Source organism: Pongo pygmaeus, chromosome 6 (genome assembly GCF_028885625.2).
Source record: "Pongo pygmaeus isolate AG05252 chromosome 6, NHGRI_mPonPyg2-v2.0_pri, whole genome shotgun sequence".
Lineage (NCBI taxonomy): Eukaryota > Metazoa > Chordata > Mammalia > Primates > Hominidae > Pongo > Pongo pygmaeus.
The window spans coordinates 133,158,521-133,167,864 of record NC_072379.2 but is presented as its reverse complement, the minus strand read 5'-3'; positions in this window follow the sequence as shown (position 1 = coordinate 133,167,864).

Here is a 9,344-nt window from a genome sequence, read left to right as displayed (position 1 = left end):
ACTGGGTTCCAGATGCTGTGGATTATGCGGCTGCTCAGTTTCTCAGGGAGGGGCACCATAGGCAAGGAGCGATCTGGTGTAAAAGTTCACGAAACTCTTTCCAGTAACAAGTGGCCTGGGATATTGGGTCCTTTCCCCCATCGATCATCACAAGGGTGGCCCCTTCCACTCTCACACTGCCTTTTCATCCTCTCCTCTCTCCGGTTTCCCCATACTGTCTTCATTTTATATTTAAATGTTAGGGCTGAATCACAGTTAAGAGCACAGAGTGGGTTATTATTATTTTTTTTTCCAGTTCTGTTCCCCTGTCCCCAGCCCCTTAGTACCTTATTGCCCTTGATCAACACTTTTTTTTTTTTTTTTTTTTTGAGATGGAGTTTCGCTCTTGTTGCCTGGGCTGGAGTGCAGTGGCGAGATCTCCACTCACTGCAACCTCCGCCTCCCGGGTTCAAGCGATTCTCCTGCCTCAGCTTCCTGAGTAGCTGGGACCACAAGCGTGCACCACCACACCTGACTAATGTTTTGTATTTTTAGTAGAGATGGAGTTTCAACATGTTGGCCAGGATGGTCTCGATCTCTTGACCTCTTGATCTGCCCACCTCAGCCTCCCAAAGTGCTGGGATTACAGGCGTGAGCCACCGCGCCCAGCTGACCAGCACTCTCTTTAATTAGGCCCCAACATTTTCTAACAGTTGATATTTAGATTGGACATTTTTTTTTTTTTAGCTTTTAAGTTCAGGGGTATATGTGCAAGTTTGTTAGGTGAACTTGTGTCATGGGGGTTTGTTGTACAGACTAGTTCATCGTCCAGTTATTAACCCTAGTACCCATTAGTTATTTTTCCTGATACTCTCCCTCCTCCCACCCTTCACCCTCTGATACACCCTAGTGTGTGTTGTTCCCGTCTATGTGTCCTTGTGTCCTCATCATTTATAAGTGAGAACGTGGTACTTGGTTTTCTGATCCTGCATCAGTTTGCTAAGGATAATGGCCTCCAGTTCTTGCAAAGGACATGATCTCTGAACACGTTTAAATAAACCATGAATACCCATTAAGTGGAAGAGCGGTGCAAGTCAATGGCATGTGCTTCTGCCTATCAGTGTGAATCCAGCTGTGCATTAGGACAGCCCACCTGGGAAATGGGCTGCCTCTGATTGTCAGGGTGCAGGCTTATCACTAAGGAATAAAGATGGACAGGATTTAGTGGTCTGAAGGTTTGCACTCTGGATTTCCATGTCCCAAGGGGACATTAAAGAACTGATGCTGTATTTGAAAGTCCAAGAAGCATCAAGCCACACCATCCAAGAAGGCTGGAATACCAAGGGCAGAAGAGAAAGCTGTGGGCTGATCTGGAAAGAGCTGGATTTCCCAGGACCAAAAGGACAGAGAGTGATAGGTTCCTCATGTAGAGGGAGCCTTACCTGTTGACTTCTACCCATTACCCCAGGTATAGCAAGATCTCAGGGGTAGGTATAAGAAAAAACCCTACTAGTTAGCTGGGCTCATTGACTCATGCTTGTAATTCCAGCACTTTGGGAGGCTGAGGTGAGAGGATCACTTGGGGCCAGGCGTTCAAGGCCAGCCTATGCAACATGTCAAGACCCTGTCTCTACAAAAGAAAAAAAGAAAAAGAAAAAAGCTACTAATAGTAGAAAAAAGTAGGATATGGAGAATGCCAGGGCCACTGGCTCAGAATGGGATTTAGTGCCTTAGATAAGAAGCATCTCCACGGCAACCATGGTGGTTATGAGGCTAGAGGCCCTTCTGCAATTTCCCAGGATGGTGTAACCCTCGGGATTCTTGAACTTAATCCAAATATGGGGAGTGATCCCCATTTCTAATGACATTTGATTTCCCACAAATCCTGGTGGGATGGGAACAATTCCAGATTTCATCGATTTTGGATAAATATGACTTTCCTACACTCAGTATCATGGAACAAATTCATCTTATTTATAGATGTTTAGCGTGCACCCACCTACCCCCTGCTGCCTCTGAGAAGCCACAGCCTGAGCCACAGGTCGTGCCTTCTGCCCTGCCACAGGTGACCACACAGGCAGGCTAATATGACTGCCACAGCATGGCTTGAAAAGTCAAGCTGGGCTGGGTAGATTCTCCTGCCTTCAGCAACTTGAATTAAAGAGATGGAAGTAAGTTCCTGGGAAGAATGAGCACAGAGCCAAGAGGCCTGGACAGTCGAGGCTGGGTGGTGCATGAGAGTGTGCTCAAGCTAGTGGGAGCAAAGCCTCTGGGCGAATGGAAGAGGCCAGCCAGGAGAGGGAGGGCCACCACATGCAGAAAGTAGAAGCAGGGAGATACTGTTTCTCGCACATAGAACACTCAACAACTATTGTGACTCAGTAAGAGTAAAATGTATATAGCATACTATATCTGTATATGCCCCAGCCTAAGACTTTTTGCCTGAAGTAATCAGTAATCAGTCTGATTCTTTTGACCACTGAACACTGCCAATGGTTCTGACTTGATGCAACTATTTATTTAGAATAGGCTATCCTTGGCAGGGCATGGTGGCTCACACCTGTAATCCTAGCACTTTGGGAGGCTGAGGCAGGCAGATCACCTGAGGCTGGGAGAGCCTCACCAACAAGAGAAACCCCATCTCTACTGAAAATACAAAATTAGCTAGGCATGGTGGCACATGCCTGTAATCCCAGCTACTTGGGAGGCTGAGGCAGTAGAATCACTTGAACCTGGGAGGCGGAGGTTGCGATGAGCGGAGATCCCACCATTGCACTCCAGCCTGGCAACAAGAGCAAAACTCCGTCTCAGAAGAAAAAAAAAAAAAAAAAAAACAGGCTAGCCTTAAGGAATCACAAACAAGGAATTGACAACCAAAACAAAAAGTTCTGTTGCTTCTGCAGCAAATTGCAATCGCAATTAAGTCTCTTTGTATTCCCAGACCATCACATAAAAATGATTACAGATGCAAAACAAGTACGACCTAATCTGAATGCAGTGCCAATTTTGCATTCAATACTCCTGTGCATGCTGCTTTCTCAAAACTTTCAGAGAATTAAGTTGGGACTAAGTGATGCGACTGGTTTAAGAAGTGCTAAGTTATAAAACACGGACTCTTTGAGTGGACTCACTTTTCAGGCTCAGCCCAAGATACTCAAATTTATACCCTAGCAACAAAGCAAGTTTTCCCTTGAAATACACCTTTCACTGCATTTATTTTCTTGTAGTGCTTTTCTGTTCTTACGAAATAGAAGATTTGAATGTCAGAATTTTCACTGGGAGCCCGGGAGAAAGGTACTCACAGAATCTGATATTGAATATTCTACTTTTAGAACCAGTGTCTATTCTCAGGGATGTACAAAGAGTCAAAATCCTGTCTTCAGCTGACACTAGTGAGAGAATAATTTTGGGGAAACTTATTAGTCTCAAAATACTAAATCCCCTCTTTGTCTGACATTGTATAGAGCTCAGTTGTTGCTTCACCCCTTCTATCCCTCCCTTACCGCTGGTGTTTTTTTGGCTGAAAGTTTGGCCCATAATTTAACAAGGTAGTTTCTGTCTGTAGAATGCAGGAGATCACCCATATTCGAAGAAATATACTTTGTAGGATGTGCTTCAGATTTCAGGTGGGAGGTCTTAACATCTGGTAGGAAAAAAAAATAAAGTTTAAAATAAAAGTCATAATATAAAGGAAATTTCTGAAGTGATAGAAATGTTTTATATTTTTATTTGCCCAAACATAACAAGCTTGATACTTAAAGTCTGTGCATTTCAACTTTAAAATAAAATAAAAATATATCTTAGAATAAAATAACTCATAATAATAAAATCAGCCTATAATACCTAATAGATATATCCTCTGAATATACCCAATACTTAATCAATTCAGGCTTATGAATAGAATCAAAAGAAGTAAGACATGTCAAAAACAGTGGCTTCTAGATATTTAATTGAAAAATTACCCTTATAATGACTTTTCATTTGATGGAAGTCCAAAAGGCTAAAAGGAAAATAAACTGTGCAATGCTAAGAGGCTTTGAAATAGAATGGAATGATGAGGCCAGTGTTTAACAGAATTTATTCATAAATAATATCTAATATTTCCTTTAAGATGTTAGAATGTTCAGAGACCTAGGGTATAAGAATGCTGTATAAATTTTTATTACTGCTCATTCATAGAGGCGCTAGGAGTAAATAGCTTTGGCTATATGGGAGCATCAACACTTTCAGGAGTATTGCTTTTAAAATGCTAAAATAAATGATATCCACATGTACCTTCAGTCAATATGATGGACTGAGCAGAAGTGGAAAGCTACCCCCACCCAAAGATGAAAAAAATACTAATGTATAACATAAATTTGTTTTGTTTTTAATACATAGTAAGGCGGAAACCAAGAAAGAAAATTTTCTAGGCGCTACAAGTGCAGTGAAGACTCGAAGTCAGAGGAGTAGGAATTGATGCTAAAAGGTCAGGGGGCATCAGGGGCTGAAGTTTGAACACGTGGTATGAGAGGGAGCCACAGCGCCTGCATGCTTGGCATACAAGACCTGACTTGGCCAGGTGCAATGGCTCACGCCTGTAATTTTAGCACTTTGGGAGGCCAAGGTTGGTGGGACGCTTGAGCCCAGGAGTTTGAGACCAGCCTGGCCAACATGGTGAAACTTCATCTCTACAAAAAATACAAAAATTAGCCTGATGTGGTGGTGTGTGCCTGTAATCCCAGCTAATTGGGAGGCTAAGGTGGGAGGATCACTTGAGATCAGGAGGTAGAGGCTGCAGTGAGCCATGATTCTGCCACGGCACTCCAGCCTGGGTGACAGAGTGAGACCCTGCCTCAAAACAACGACAAAAAAAAAAAAAAAGAAGAAGAAAAAGAAGACCTGGACTGTTTGATAAGTTGACAAGTTGGAAAAGGGGTATCTGGAAATGTCAGTCCACAGATGTAGGGACTTTGCCTGCGAACAGATTCTTACCAACCAGACGATAGAAACACCTGTGGGAAATGAGACTCTACTTTGGTTTGGAATCTGAACTTGAACTCCCCCCAAATTGTGTGGCAATCCCAAACCCATAACACAACATAAAAGTTGTCACAGACAAGCAAAAGTATTTAATCATGGTAAGGAAGTCTAAAGTTCCACCTAGACCCTGTCTTGAGAAAGGGAGCTTGAACAGATGCAACAAATGGGCGAGGACTATATCCAAAGAATTTCAGGTCATAGAACAATCTAGAAAGGAATATTAAAGAAACTGTGTTTAATCACAAAGTGACAAAATGAGACAACTGTAGGCAGAAACATTTGATTGAAACATCTGTTGAATCTCTGTGATAAAAGTCACTTGACCCATATTTATTGAGCACCTGCTATGTGCCGACTGGTGCTCTGGATGCTGGGGATATAGCAGTAAATAAAAAGTTCTTGACCTGTGGGGATTACATTCTAATATTGGAGTCAGACAAATAACACATTAAATAATGTCAGGTAATGACAAGTGTGATGAAGAAACAGGAAGCTGGATGAGGGGACAGCATGAGAGATGGCATGGTGGTCAGAGGAAGTCCACCTAAGGTGGTGACAGCTGAACAAATATTAAAAGGCATAAAGAAGAACAGCATTCAAACATCTAGGGAAAACTAGATCAGACAGAAAAAGTGGCTGGTATAAGAACATAGATGTATCCTTAATATAACTGCATCACAGTAAAGAATTCAGTGTGGCTGAGGCAGAAACAGAGAGAGAGAGAGAGGAAGAAGGTGCATCGGTGCATCCTGTGCTAATTTGTCTTTTGGAAAAAACCCTTGTCCTGTTGATGTCACTCTAAGTACAGAGCATTAGGAAAAAGACTAGATGAACTGGAACCATAGAAATAAGATAAAATTTAAAGAAATAAAAGCTATATTCACTGAAATAATTTCCATACAATAGATCCTACATAATATATGAAAGTTTATTCAAAATACAGTTTTTGTGTCCGGGTTCCTTTTTCCAGTTTTCTAAGACATAAGCTGTCTGTACTGTGGTGTAAACAAGTCAAGTTCCATCTGATGACACAATGCAGCTGTAATTCCAAAATAATGTCTTAATGATTTCTTGGCAACAAAATGTTTTGGGTAAAGAGAATATGTTTAGATTACTATTAAACTACATTGTAATACTACCACTTTAATGATTTGAACTCCTATAATGAAGACTTTCATAGAGTTCTTAATATATTGTCTAATGTCTTAATACATCAATGGACAAAAAGCTTACTTCCCAATTTAAGGAAAAAGCCATAATTACCGATGTTATAACACCATGCAACAAATTTTCTTAATGTGATTTTATTCAAGCTATCCAAATTAAAGTCAACCTTAAGGCAACATTTTAAATACATATAAACTACTTTACAGTCCACAAAAAGAACCAAGTTCTTCAGTATAGAGGCTAGTTAAATTTATTTAAATACCTGCAGTGAAGCATAAATGAATTTAATGATCCCAGGCAGATTTTTAAAGTTATTTTATGGATTAGTATCACTACAAATGCAGGAAAATATAAATGAAATATCTGGAACAACTGAACCCACGTTTCAAATTAATTCTAAATGGCTTAGATCTTTTATGTTAGACATACTCATTTGAAATCAAACAAATTAAAGTAATATTTGTATAAAACATTTTAAAAGAATAAGCATAAAATCCAACCTAAACAACAAAAGCAGTAGAGGCCATGTACCTAAGAAGAAAAGATTTGTATGTATATTTCACATTATATCATCAAACAGACTAAATAGGGCCATTTGCTGCAAAAAGGAAAGTTAAAAATAGAAGATGTTGATGATCTGGTATCACAGGCACATAGCCAGGTCAATAATTAGTGATGAACTTACCATTTGGGGGTCAGGTTATAAATATTTTGAAAAACAAAAATCTCTATTTTAATGACAAGTGTTTCTACATTAATAAGATTTCTTACATAGCAAGGCAATTTAGTCATTCTCCTGTCCAAAAATATGACTGATTACTTTTCAATATGAGCTTTTGACATTTAAATAAAACCTTGCAAAAAAAAAAATGTACCAACACTAGAGTTGATCTCCCTTTGAAAGCACTTAGAAATGGATGACTTGGAAACAGGCTTTAATTTTTAAATAAAAGTCCTCAGATGCACAGACGACTTCAGAATCACTTATTTTTTTCTCCACTCAAATGGGGCTTTGTAATCCCAGCACTTTGGGAAGGCCGAAGCAGGCGTTCACTTGAGGTCAGGAGTTCGAGACCAGCCTGGCCAACATCGGCAAAACCCCATCTCTACTAAAAATATAAAAATCAGCTGAGCATGGTGGCATGCGCCTGTAATCCCAGCTACTCGGGAGGCTGAGGCAGGAGAATCACTTGAACCTGGGAGGCGGAGGTTGCAGTGAGCTGAGATCGTGCCACCGCACTCTAGACTCCAGCCTGGGAGACAGAGTAAGACTCCATCTAAAAATAACAACAACAACAAGAAAACCATATAGTGAGGGTTTTTTTTTTTTTTAAAGGAAAAACTAACAAGAATAATTTATACCTACAATGATTAAATGCATATATACATATGATGTAAATACCTGTAAAATTAAAATCTCTATGTCTTGATACTGAAATATGTAGTCACAAAAAAGAGTTTAAAAGAAAACACAATAATCTACTATTGAAATTTAAATATTTTAATATGATAGATAATTTGTAGTGGAAAATTAAGACAAAAGTTTAGTTCATTAGGAAGTGCTATCACAAAACTAAAAGTGGCAAAATAAGCTATTTTTCTAGGACAGAATTACATCTTAAAAGTCTTGTCTATCTGTGCTTCTAAGAAAATAATAATATCAACTAGAAAAATAATAATTTTGCATAGTATCCATAATTTTCCATAGCAAAATAAACTTTTAGAGTAGAAAGTTATCACATAAGTCCAAGGAAATACAGTAATAATGTTGTAAATAGTCATGTTATATATAGTAAAGTGAATACATTTATTAAACTACACTAACAGTGAAGTGCTATATTCCTGAGTGACTAATCAAACGAATAATTAGTTATTTAAACAAAAACAATTTCTATATCAAGAAAAAGGAAAACATATACATTTACATTCATAAGAGCAAATAAAGTACAAAAACGTTCTTTTCCAGTAAACTTCATACATTGTAATGTCTTCAGTGGAGGTGAACTAATGGGTCAATATTTGGGCCTTGCATCAAGAATGTTCCAATGAAAACATAGAGCAATAAGGCCCAGAATTCCAAAAAAAAAAAAAAAAATGGATGAGTATATAATGAAGTAGTTACTGGACACTTTAAAGAAGATAAAACACATAGAACAGGTAAATTTCAAGAGTGGAAACTTGCTATATATGATCTGTATTAATATGGCAGATTTGGGGAAAGAAAAGAGGAAAAGGGTACCAATGATTGGCAGGAAGCTTCAATACACGCTAAAGATTTCCTTTCCTTCAACTAACACGTTCAAATAACTGTATTTCTGATGGGACTGCCACCCAATCCTACACCCTAGGCATGATCTTTGCTTGCTAAGGGCTTATCCTTCAAGAATAACCTTTTCAAAGATGTTACTTCATTGGTCACTTTCTCCAGCAAAAACATTCTCTTTCTTCACTTTGCTTTTCTATTTTTATCCTAGGACACTGAGGGTGTATAGATCTGGTAATTGTAGAAGCTGGTCTTTGTCTCAACTGAGCCACAAAGAGAAAATAAAATATCTACTATCTGGACAAGTGACTTGACAGCATTTACTATCTAACCAATCTGAAACCCAGAATATAAATGATCTTGATTTTATCAATAATGAAATCATAGTAAAAATAACAGCATTTATTGAGCATGTACTATGTGCCAGGTGTTACTACAGGTCTTTTATGTGTGTATCACATGGAAATTCATAATAATCTCAGAATTGATGTTTCCCTACTCACTTCTCCAAACTGCAATGCCTCCTATGAATGCCCATTGAAGAACCTCTTGATTTTTATAATATTTTGCTCAACTACAATTTCTTTCCAATATTATTCTAAGTTCCTTAATTAAATCAAGGTTGTCAAATTTTTAAAAAAGGATTTTCACAAAGACCATCTCATTTACCAAATATTTCCACCCAGTTTGAACAGTATCATCCTCTTTCAATGAATGGGAAAATGCAAACTTTTTTTGCTACTTTCATGTTAATATGAACAAACACTACTCATAGAAGCATTTACTGTGTGCTAGATATTGTTCTGGGTGGTTTTCAGTATATTAACTCATTTAATCACCATAAAAATACTGAGGTAGGTACTATTATTGCCTCCATTTTATACATGAGGACTCTGTAACTTGCCCAAGGTCA